General features: G+C 37.0%; 1 protein-coding gene across 8 annotated transcripts in view; it reads right to left on the reverse strand.

Annotated features, from left to right (window-relative positions):
* LOC127429778 (glycerophosphodiester phosphodiesterase domain-containing protein 5-like) overlaps positions 1-12,333 on the reverse strand; it is an 87,822-nt gene extending 75,489 nt beyond the window's left edge. For 4 of the 8 annotated variants that reach the window (XR_007895336.1, XR_007895335.1, XM_051678961.1 and 1 more), the window contains exon 1: positions 12,061-12,333. The gene's annotated coding sequence lies outside the window, so the exon portion shown is untranslated. Of the gene's footprint in view, positions 1-5,810; positions 6,222-12,060 lie in introns of all 8 variants that reach the window. The other 4 variants (XM_051678958.1, XM_051678960.1, XM_051678957.1 and 1 more) reach the window with 4 other exon arrangements.
* Positions 12,334-12,652: the final 319 nt, after the last annotated feature.

Genomic DNA, 12,652 nt, shown 5'->3' on the forward strand with positions numbered 1-12,652 from the left:
ATGGAGCATTCAATGTCTTTAAAATCAGTCCAAAGGGCCTCCAAGCCCCGATTACACAAGCTATGGTGCAGAGGCAAAACTTGATCTATGTATAAAACCACCTACTTGTGAACATGGTCAAGAGTTTAGCCTTACTGTCAAAGACATTCTGAAAATTGTTACATAACATACCAAGGTCAACAACATTACAGGGCACAAGTAATAAATAAAATAGAATTTCTCTGACATATGTCCATCTATACATCATCCACACAGAAAAAAAGAGGCAGAGTTTAAACAAATCAAGCACTGACCGAATGATTTTCTACTCCACTTTGCACACTAATGGAACTTTCATGAGTTCACATGTTCACATAATGTTCATGTAATCTTTGAAATGAAGAGAAGGTAAACATATGTGGCTTGCTGCCCATAATGGAGGGCTCGTGCTTGAGACTTGACCCGAGCCCAAGGAACCCCCCCGGACTTTCTTGTCCAATAAAGTGGTAACTAGCCATGAAGGTGGAGTTGGGGTGGCAGAGGGATGCCAGAAGAACTGTCGAAGGACAGAGGTAAGCGGTGACTTATTTACGCTTACTCCAGTGTTGATTGGTTGGATTAAATGAACATGCACCTCCAGGGGGCCTGGGTAGCTCAGCGAGTAAAGACACTGACTACCACCCCTGGAGTTGCGAGTTCGAATCCCAGGGTGTGCTGAGTGACTCCAGTCAGGTCTCCTAAGCAACCAAATTGGCCCAGTTGCTAGGAAGGGTACAGTCACATAGGTTAACCTCCTCGTGGTCACTATAATGTGGTTCGCTCTCGGTGGGACACGTGGCAAGTTGTGCATGGATGCTGCGGTGGATGGCGTGAAGTCTCCACACGTGCCATGTCTCCGCGATAACACGCTCAAAAAAAAACACGTGATAAGATGTGTGGGTTGTCGGTCTCAGAAGCAGAGGCAACTGGGATTCATCCTCCGCCACCTGGACTGAGGCGAATCACTACGCAACCACAAGGACTTAAGAGTGCATTGGGAATTGGGCATTCCAAATTGGGAGAAAAAAAAAAATTAACATGCACCTCCCGATATACAACACATTATATAAAATGTTATAATTATTTAATTATATCATCTACTCCAGTCACCAATTCATATGTGAAGATAGGTAATTTCAAACTCACGTTTCCATAAAGTGTCTCACACAGAAATATTATGCATTTTAATATTACAGAATTCAGCAGAGCTGGCGTGACTTGCAGAGAGCAGTCTTAAAGAGGCCTGCTGGCCTGCTAACAGACATTGTTGAGGGCTGGAACCTCCACACTGAGGGAAATATGACTCCTCATCAAATGTCATCATTTTTATTTTGTATAACTTTTTTCACAATACACATAATTTCAAAATAGCTTTAGTGAGAAACATGCCTCCAATTTACATTAATTCGTTTTATCCAAACTGACTTACAAATGAGGTCCTAAAGTGCCCAGTGAACTGCTTATTTAAAAAAAAAACCATGCCTTAAAGTCTTTATGTCTTTAAAATATGGGAGGTTGGACTTCAAGCTGTTGAAGACCCAACAACATCAGACTCACATGGTCAAAAAAATCTATGACAACAATAATAGTCTATATTTTTCTTTATTTAACAGACCTACAGTAATAAATGTTTATTAAATAACATATTGTGTATTAAGAAAATTAACATTTTAATCTCCAAGTGTTTGACAAGAAGTGTAATGGTGTTACTGCATGCTGCCACTGTTGGATATTATATCACGCTCACTATAGTCTGTATCACAGTGATAACTGGATTTCGCTGTTATCCTGAACCATTTCTTCTCCTGTAACAGAAAACTAACATGTTCCTACTGTCATTTAGAACTCATGGGGAGAAAAGTATTTGTCATCTGAAACAACAACAACATTAACAAGACATTATAAGAAAAGTGATTTTGTATTTTTTATCAAAATAAACAAAAGAACAATACAAGCAATCTTTGTCTGAAATCTGTTAGGACAATTTTAGTAAAGCATACTGAAATAATACAGAATGTAAAAACAATTTCCAAAATAATTATCACAGACAATTTTGCTCTGTGCCATTCTTGAAGTCTTGCAGATGGTTCATCATGGCAACCTTCACTTGTTCTCTAGAACAGCCCTTCTCACTGAACGCTGGCTGGCAAATTTTTACTACAAAGTCTGCATCTGCTTTTTAAAATTAAATATAAAACTTCTTTAAAAAAAAAAAAAAAAAAAAAATTATAAAATCAAATAAACTTAATGAAGACTACTGTCCGACTGTATAAAACATTATGAGCTGCAAGATCTGGATGCTGAAACCATCTTGCATTATTCGGAGGACCTTAGCTGTAGATACATTTAGATATATATTTGATACTTCCCAAGGTATTACCTTAGTACCATAAGTAGATATTAACTGTGAAAAAGACAAATAAATTCATCAGTAATTTTATCAGTGCCTCTAATGACAGTCTCTGTATCATGTAAATTAAAGACTGGTTTATGGACACATGGCTGGTGCCACATTTCACCCAATAATAATCAAGAACAAATATGCAAATCACCGTCACTCCATAACTGTTATCATGATCATAACAAACCTCCATAGAACTAGGGAGAGAATGAACTGGGTCAGGTGTCCAAATGAATAAGGAAGCTTTTTATCACTTACTGAGGGTTCTGGGCTCTGTGTGGGTGGAGAGATAAGGCAAACCATTTTCTCCTTTTTTAGTAGGCCAATGAGAGTACATCTTCGGTGGAGAAAAAAAAACCCCATTCAGAGCAGAACGCTGAGCCATGAATATCTGAAGGAAGACCTTGATTGATAGATCTAAGACACTGTAATAGCTCTGGGTTAAATATAGCTCCTTTCCTCTAATATATAAGCTACTGCAGCTTATTTTTTCACTTGTTGTCTTTGTGGAAGTAACTGATTGTATAGGTAGGGGAAAAAACTTATTTCAAAGTATTCCAATATGCTGTGGCACAATACTACATCGATGTGTCACATTTTTTTTTCAATAATATTTTTAGAAAAAAAAAAAAAAAAAAAAAAAAGAGACTGACCACCATTCAAGTATCCTAGAAAAACTAAATGAGCATGGGGCCGTTCACACAGAAAGTGTTTTTCTGGACAACTTTGACCTGTCTCTTTGCTTTTTCAGCACCTTTTGTCATGAGTGCAGCGTTTTCAGTTGCTGCGTCTAGCTTTCAGCGTTCTGTGTGAACAACCCCCAAATGTGCAAGAAAACTAAACATATTGCGACACTAGTTATATTTCTATCCGACTAAACTGCAAAAGTATGAGCTAAGAATATATGTCTATAACCTGTTTAATTTTTAGGGATTTCCATCTAGTTTTCCACGTTCGGTGTGAAGGGCCTCCAAGTGTGCAAGAAAACTAAACATATGCCCACTCAATTGTTTCTTTGTGACCAAAATGGAAACTCAGTGATCCAAAAAAACAAGTATACAATGCTTCATTTGTGTAAATTTGGATGTCCTTATAGATATTTCCACCTATATACAGTTCTTCAAGGGTTTTTATATAAAAATAAACGGTGTAATCAAGGGACAGTATTCCTTCATGTTATTTTTTTATTATTGACACTACTATGGCTCTACGATGAAGTAAAGAAGTAAGTTTAGCACAAAGGACCGAATTCCAATGAATATGAATGAGACACAAGTGAGTAAATATAGCAATATATATTACGAATCGCAATGTAATAAATAGAATTGCAATATTAACATATCACAGCCCAGATATCAATATAATATTTTGTTGCCAGGTCCTTGCTGATTCCCATTGTCAGCAAATAGTAACAGTCATGAATACAATGGAAAGAAAATTAAATACTGGCTCTCATTTAAGTCATGATTTGGCAAAACTTTACAGGCAATTACCAGCTAATTAGGAAAAAGGTTCATTTGTACTGTATATCTGACAGCTATTTTCAGAAAGAATAATTCACCCTAAAGAAATCTCAATTACATGTATAGGCATTATTTAGCAGCAAGTGGCACAAAGCGCTTTTCACGCACCATCTACCAACGTTTTACAATGCTAAATGCCCGTCAGATTAATTATAAGGTTTGCAGTATAAAGTTACCGTGTTCCTTTCTCTCAGGATGGAGACAGTCTATGATTTAAAATGCCACAGATGAGACCTGGGCTGTGTCTGCGGACTCTGGATATTTTAGTTACTTTATGACACTAATTAAAAACAACAGGTGGTTGCATTTGTGGAAAAAAGTGAGACAGTAGAGGAACAAAAGCCAAAATCATAACTGACCTGCAATCTGTTATATTTTTCAAAATTAAAAGTAACAATGACCAACAATTATCTCAAGGACATTTGTTTTTAAAACTATATGATGTCGGGGTTTTTTTACAGATTATATTTTGGCTCATTACTATCACAAATTCATTTTTAGCATATGGCAAGTTCTCTTATTTTGGCATATTACAAATCCATTTCCAAATTAAATTTGACTCTTTGCAAGGAATCAAGTATGGACATGGTCTGCATTCAACAGCTGATCAATTAGGCTCTTGCACACGCACACACTCACTCACTCACTCATTTCACCAGAGCTTTACCTTATTCATGCACATCAGAGACAGTATTAATTATGAGTTGGAAGCCAAAAGATGATGGGGCATCCAACCTCACCCCATATAAAAAATTTAATAAATAGCTAAATAAACATCAGTACTGTTTAGTATCAGTCAAATGCTGACCATTAAAATAAAGAATAAATAAAAAATAAAACAAATAGCTAAATAAACATCAGTACTGTTTAGTATCAGTCAAATGCTGACCATTAAAATAAAGAATAAATAAAAAATAAAACAAATAGCTAAATAAACATCAGTACTGTTTAGTATCAGTCAAATGCTGACCATAAAGAATAAAAATAAAATAAATAGCTAAATAAACATCAGTACTGTTTAGTAACAGTCAATTGCTGACCATTAAAATAAAGAATAAATAAAAAATAAAACAAATAGCTAAATAAACATCAGTACTGTTTAGTATCAGTCAAATGCTGACCATAAAGAATACAAATAAAATAAATAGCTAAATAAACATCAGTACTGTTTAGTATCAGTCAAATGCTGACCATAAAGAATACAAATAAAATAAATAGCTAAATAAACATCAGTGCTGTTTAGTATCAGTAAATTGCTGACCATTAAAATAAAGAATAAATAAAAATAAAATAAATAGCTAAATAAACATCAGTACTGTTTAGTATCAGTCAAATGCTGACCATTAAAATAAAGAATAAATAAAAAATAAAACAAATAGCTAAATAAACATCAGTACTGTTTAGTATCAGTCAAATGCTGACCATAAAGAATAAAATAAAATAAATAGCTAAATAAACATCAGTACTGTTTAGTAAGTCAATTGCTGACCATTTAAATAAAGAATAAATAAAAATAAAATAAATAGCTAAATAAACATCAGTACTGTTTAGTATCAGTCAAATGCTGACCATAAAGAATACAAATAAAACAAATAGCTAAATAAACATCAGTACTGTTTAGTATCAGTCAAATGCTGACCATAAAGAATACAAATAAAATAAATAGCTAAATAAACATCAGTACTGTTTAGTATCAGTCAAATGCTGACCATAAAGAATACAAATAAAATAAATAGCTAAATAAACATCAGTAGAACTGTTTAGTATCAGTGAAATGCTGACTATTTTAATATTGGCTGACTGATATATCAGTTGGACACTACTGAGCACCCCCTGTTGGACTCCCTAATACCTCTTCCAGCACCAACCTTAGTTTTCCCAGGAGATCTCCCATCCAGGTACTGAACAGGCTCAGCCCTGCTTAGCTTCAGCAGGCAACCAGTCTTGAGCTACAGGTTGGTGCTCTTTATGTAAACATTCCTCAGCCATCTAATTGACTGCCAGCAATCGACCAACTTTGGTTAGAATTTACTCCTACGGCAAGCTTTTTCTGTTTGTGCTATGGGGGCTTGCCATCTTAGTATAGAGAATAAAAACATGAAAATATGATTATATTAATAACATTTATTTTTTATTTAAAGGTGAAATGTGTAATTTTAACAGAATTGCATGTAAAAACATAATGACCTGAGTTTCCAGAACACTCCCCCGTCTGCCATTGGTCAGATACACACAGATAGCCCCGCCCCAGACTCACACCATTCGTTGAGCCAAAGCTGCTGTGACAAGTTAGAATCTCAAACAAATGGGGAAATCAACCTATATGAACTGCTTTTAGATGTCTTTGCATATTAAACTGGGATAGCAGAAAGTATTAAAAGACTAAAAGAAAAACTGCACATTCATTTTAACCTAAATATTGAATATTTAAATCAATATTTCATTTCTAAAGCAAAGCAATTTTCTAATGCAAAATTTATCTTAATTTAATCCCAAATTAGTAGCCAAACTTGTATGATATAAGAGCCCCATCATTAAAAAAAAAAAGTGTTTTCGAAAAGATCTTCAGCATGTGAGACAAAAAACTTAACACCTCCTACACATGAGGGACAGCTCAAAATAAACAACAAACCAGGATAAACATACTGTGCTCAGATGGCTTTACTCACTCCAAACAGAGGGATGCTGAGCTTGGCATGTTCTCTATCCAGCTGAACCCATTGCCCTCCTGAATACTAATGCAGAAAGCACAAGAACGGCCTAATGGAGCCGTTTCAAACAACCCCTGGTGATTAAGTCCAGGGAACTGGTGAGAAGATGGCAATTCTGGACCAGAGCTTAATCATACAGTAGGTGCTGATACATTTCCCTGGAAAATCAGCACCTGACAAAGGCATGCGAGGCATGCGGACACATAGAGAACATTGTTCTGGTTGAAATAAAGGCCATCAGAGCCTTAACTCTTTCAGTGCCACCTGAAATCCCTGAGGCAGTAAGCACAGGTGCCATCAGTCCCAATGAGCAACAGGGGATCCGTGGCCAATGCATGTGGAGTTTGCAAGTAGCTGCCTATACAAGAATCACACTGATGCAGCAGTGATTGACTGCCTAACGAAGGGTGTGGTTGACATCATAGTATAAAGTACACTTCATCCACGTCGTGCCCAGACATTGCTGATGTTGGTGAACTCATCTGGAAAAAAAAAGGTACCTTGCCTGTCTGAATCATCAAACGTCAAGTGAAAAATGCTGCCTTTGCAGGCAGTATAAGGTATAGGTTTGAAGGTACATACAAATACAGTGTTTGTGCAACACATTAGCTGTGTCCCAAATGACACACGATACACTATACACTTAAAAAATGCACTATGCACTATGCACTGAGCCATGTAGTGTATGAATTTTCAAAGCGTATAATCGTCCCAAATGGAACACTTAACTGTTTTTTTACAACACAGAAGCAATCGTCATTTAACAGCTGATGGAAGTGACATTTCAAACATTTGCAATTAGTGTTATAGCTAGCTTTAGTGCATTAGGCAACCTCAGTCAAACACTTATATCTCAAACAATGTACATATTCTCAAAGCATGTGGTGGTGGTGGTGGTAAAGCATTAAACTTCCATTTGTATGGTGCTGTCTACACTGAAGTTTCACTAGTTGCTACTTTCTCCATTATTTACGGGTTTGTCAGGCCAGCATCGCGGTAACCCCGCCCCTACAGCAACGTACAGCAAGCGGCAAGTGCAGAGTGCATAAAGTGTCCAACATTCACACTCTGTTTTGACGGTTGAAGAAGTGCATCATCCAGGTACTTATACTACACTCATTTTTGTTGTATGTTCAGTGTTAACATGCTATGTGCACTACTTACACTACAAAATGTTGTAGAATAGTACAGAATTGTGCAGTTTGGGACGCACCTCGTCTACTAAGATAACTCTGATCAGTTTCTGAAGCAAACAGATGTATCCATAGTTGTCTAGGAGATCTCACAATCCTGTGTGTATGGTTCCGTTGTTGTTGTAAGGAATACAATTTGTGATTGATCGATTGAAAGCAGGAAATTTATAATTGTCAATTTCTTTTATTTTTATTCCATTTCTACCAAGACATGAGCATTGTAGTCATTCAAAATTAGCTTAAATCTAAAGTGCATTTGAATTAGTTCTAGACCATTAGACTTGATGTTATGGTGACTTGGAAGACTGTTTGAAACCCATTTCCTTAAGCGGTACCTTCACTCAAAAAAAGCTGCCTGTTAAGTTATTGACTGACTGGGCAACAAGGTAGCTGCCTTCAGTTTTAGCCACAGCCTCAACCTATGCTCCAAAATTATCTGAATTGGCGAGATACAGTAATTATCACTTTTATCAGCCAGCACGTGACCCTAATGTTGCTTTTCTGTGCTATATGGACCAAATACCATGTCACAGCCAGTATGGGCTCATAATTTATTTAATTTCTGCTAATTAGTAGAGAAATTCCTTACTGAATGAACAACAATGAACTAGGGTTGCAACAATATGAGATTTTCACGGTACGATAACCATCTCAGAAAATATCACGGTTTGAGGGTATCACGGTATTACACAATTATTATTATCAGTTACAATGGCCCTATTTTGGGTTGAACAAACGCTTTATTATAATTGAAACTTGAAACCATTTTTTTTTTTTTTTTTATGGAAGTATGTGTTAAAAAAATAAATAAATAAAAAGATCTCCCTTTTGAAAATAATAGAGTAAATACGAAAGCTAACAGAATTACAATAATAAACAATTATAATCATGATAAAAAAAAGAATAGCTTGTAACTATAACATGTTAACTAAGTTATGTTAGTCTACATGTTAAATGAACTACTAAATGAAAAATAACATCAGCTGTGTGAGCTTTTAAAGTAATGTCCTATGTTTATTAACCATTAACATATACTGTAGGTGCTCAACATTGCAGCCAGACTGCTCCTGTCTGTACCTTTAATTTGTGGTTCTCAACTGGTTTTGCTTCAGGAACCAGATTTTACGTTGGAAATCAAGTGGCGACCCGCCATAGTTAAAACGTAACCTATATTTAATGTATCCTGGGTCGCATTTCCTTTTATGTTGCATAGTTTTGTTCGTGGTTTTCAAGTACAAGGACATGCATCAAGTGACATTATTTTTGTTGTTGACGTCAACAACAAAAGTGACAGGAAGTTTTCACTCCCCCCTTTTAAAAATTGAAGAGCATATTTACTTATATGAATCCATTATTATCCTGTTTGTTTCCTAATTTCAAACATAATTCAAACAGAACATACATATTACACAGGAGAAAAGGCTCCTCATTACCATGGTTAGGTCAGTGTTGCTAGTCTTAAATAATAGTAATATTATTATTATTATTATTAACAAATTATAGTATTATACTAGCTGAAACACATCTTGAAACTTTAACTACAACTGCCACTGTTGATATAAAATGAGGTCTAATAGATTATCTCATATGAAACTATAACATTTTGTCAAAATATAAGTTACTTTGACTCATGTAAAATCGTGAAACAATTTTGTAAAGGTGATGATGTATACCAAAAAACAAAATTAGTGCATAGCACAGTGTTGCTCTTTTCCTCCTCAGTGCTGTTTGGCATGTCAGGGCTGCCTACTGTTTGAGAGGTTCGACTTTACTTCCTACATAACGCTTTAAACTAGAGAAGTCTCACTAGAATTGAAATTGGTCACATCAGTTTTGAGGTCTGTGCTCTGCAATATCGTGGGAAGCCCGGTTGTTGCACGCGCGTGCCAGAGAGCAGAGTATATCATGATGACGATCTGGTTCCGTTACACTCGTGCGAAAGTGCAGATGAGAAGCCTTTAGCTGATTGCGAGATTATCATTAAATCTGCTTTGGCAGTCCTAAATAGGCTATCACTTGAGTGGTTGCCGAAATATCTTCAATGGGAGAACCATGGCATTGTTCTTTCCCTGCTGTCCGCGACCCAGTCCGAATAGACCTGCGACCCACCAGTTGAGAAACGCTGCTTTAACTCACACACACACTCACTTACTTATGTCAGACCCCCTGGAAAGGAGATGCGCACGCGCAGGTGATATTCTCCGTTCAGTTGCATTTTTTCCTCAATACCATAGATAAGCAAGTGTACATGGTATGATAACCGTCAATTTTCATACCGTGGTATACCGTGAAACCCTACAATGAACAGGGACTTCTGCTTTAAGTACCAAGTTAAAAATCACCCTACATAAAACACAATGAAGATTAAAGAGTGCCCAGTTTCAAAGCACACCCAATCAATTGCTGTTTCTTAAGAGGGTCCTCTAATGATGTAATGCTGAGCTTTGAGTCTCAGATTCTCATCCATTATTCCTGACATGTAGGAGGGGGGTGTGGACTAATCAAAGATGGCACATGGCTCAGCTCCCACAGGACTGGCAATAGGTCATCTCATAGCATCACCCAGCTCACTTACGAAAAAAAGGGATAATTCATCGTTCACCTGCCGTGCTAGATAAATGAAGACTGTTTCCTTTGAGATGGGCAGCAGTGATTCTTTTATAGCCAGCTAACACATCGTTGAACAGATCTTTAGTCTTCAATGCTTTAGAGGACAGATTAAAGCTAGATTCCAAGGCGCTATAATAAAAGTAGTGTTTGTTCATTCATGTGTATGCCACTGTCCTAACTGTTTATGGTTGTGCAACAGGAATGGGTTCGATGATTTCATTAAGAGAAATAACCTTTGGGGGCCTGGGTAGCTCAGCGAGTAAAGATGCTGACTACCACCCCTGGAGTCATGAGTTTGAATCCCAGGGTGTGCTGAGTGACTCCAGTCAGGTCTCCTAAGCAACCAAATTGGCTCGGTTGCTAGGGAGGGTAGAGTCACATAGGGTAACCTCCTCGTGGTCGCTATAACGTGGTTCGCTCTCAGTGGGATGCATGGCGAGTTGTGCGTGGATGCTGCAGTGGATGGCGTGAAGCCTCCACACACGCCATGTCTCCATGATAACGTGCTCAACAAGCCACGTGATAAGATGCGCGGGTTGACGGTCTCAGACGCAGAGGCAACTTAGATTCGTCCTCCGCCACCCGGATTGAGGCGAGTCACTACGCCACCACGAGGACTTACAGTGCATTGGGCATTCCAAATTGAAAAAAAAAAAAGAGAGAGAGAAAGAGAGAGAGAGAGAGAGAGAGAGAGAGAGAGAGAGAGAGAGAAATAACCTTTGTTTTACACACCAATAAAATGGGACTTTATGTAACCACATAAAGTTGCCGTTACATAATTACAAAATATTTGGTGCCTGCCAGATATAGTCTTTTGGTGTGAGTGGAAAGGGAGGAATAAGAAAAACAAATGTCCTAACCGACAAATTGTGATTTACTTAATGAACTGGGAAATCTACATTGATATCAATCAGGTCAAAGGGCAGCCCTTCAGTGCTAGATACCATATACTCTGCACATTCGGAATATGATTATCATTACCATCGCGTGCGCTTAATGTGATTTACACAAGAAGAGCATGTTCCAGGATCAGTATCATTTGTTAGACTAGCAATAACATTTTTATTATCCAATCTTATTAACCAGTGGCCTGACTTGTAGGGATTTGGCTGTGATTAACTGAAAGAATATACAGTTTCAGGACAAATAAAGGATGTTGCTCCAGGAAGATGTCCTACTTGGGTAAATCACGTTGTCCCATTTGCTGTAACTTCACTTCCCTTATGCAGAGGGGAAAACAGATGCCCTGTATGTCACCTGGCGTAAATACAACGGGCGTTACCGCGTGCCATGCGCGAGGAATTCCACACAACACGTTTGTTTACTAAATCAATCACATTTAGTTCTATACTCATACGTACAAAATGCTACTTCCAATATACCCGTCATGCAAAAAATAAAGACCATTTATTCAGGATGCCCAAATCTGCGCCCAGTGTAAACTAGTTGCCCTGCAGTTTTATATTACTATTTTACATTAAATTAAAACCTATATATATGAATTCAATACAGTGATTGTAGGTTTTAACAGCTTATTCAAAATCTAAAAGTGTTCATCGATTAAACAAATCATTTTAAAGAGCGAATAACAAAAGTTGTCTTACCTTATCTAAACGCGTTTGCCCCCCCGTTTATCCGCAGGTGGCGCGTTTCCTCTGTACTAACGGAACAGGTTCAACTGACACAATAGCACAACCGATGAATGTTAAAATAAATATATGACGAAATTAAAACACTGGCATGGGGAGGCACTTTAAAAAACAAAATTTTAAAAAGTGTTTTGACTAAAAATACATGCTGTTTATTCGCTCGGCTCCGTCGGTTCTTTGTTTTGTCAGTGTAGTAGAGTACCTGAGCTCGTGCTTATTGCAGTGAGACAGCAGCCCTGAACGATCGGTTGTGGGCGGGGCTACATTCTAGTGGGCGGGGCTAAATGCTGCTCTGTCTTCATTATGCTCCCTGCTGTCCAATGTGAAGATCCTTCTGAATGAAATAAATAATGACAATTATGCTATTAAAGCTTTGTTGACTGCAATTATATTGGTTTCGATATAGAAAAATTCTTAAATTGATTTAGTATTATATGTATTTTTTTAATATTGTCAAATTACATTCATAACTGTAAGTGGCTTAAGAGAACCCTACATTTGCATAGTTTAAAATAAATATTATAAATATAAATATAAAAATACTAAA

This window comes from Myxocyprinus asiaticus, chromosome 39 (genome assembly GCF_019703515.2).
Source record: "Myxocyprinus asiaticus isolate MX2 ecotype Aquarium Trade chromosome 39, UBuf_Myxa_2, whole genome shotgun sequence".
In the NCBI taxonomy this organism is placed as follows: Eukaryota; Metazoa; Chordata; class Actinopteri; order Cypriniformes; family Catostomidae; genus Myxocyprinus; species Myxocyprinus asiaticus.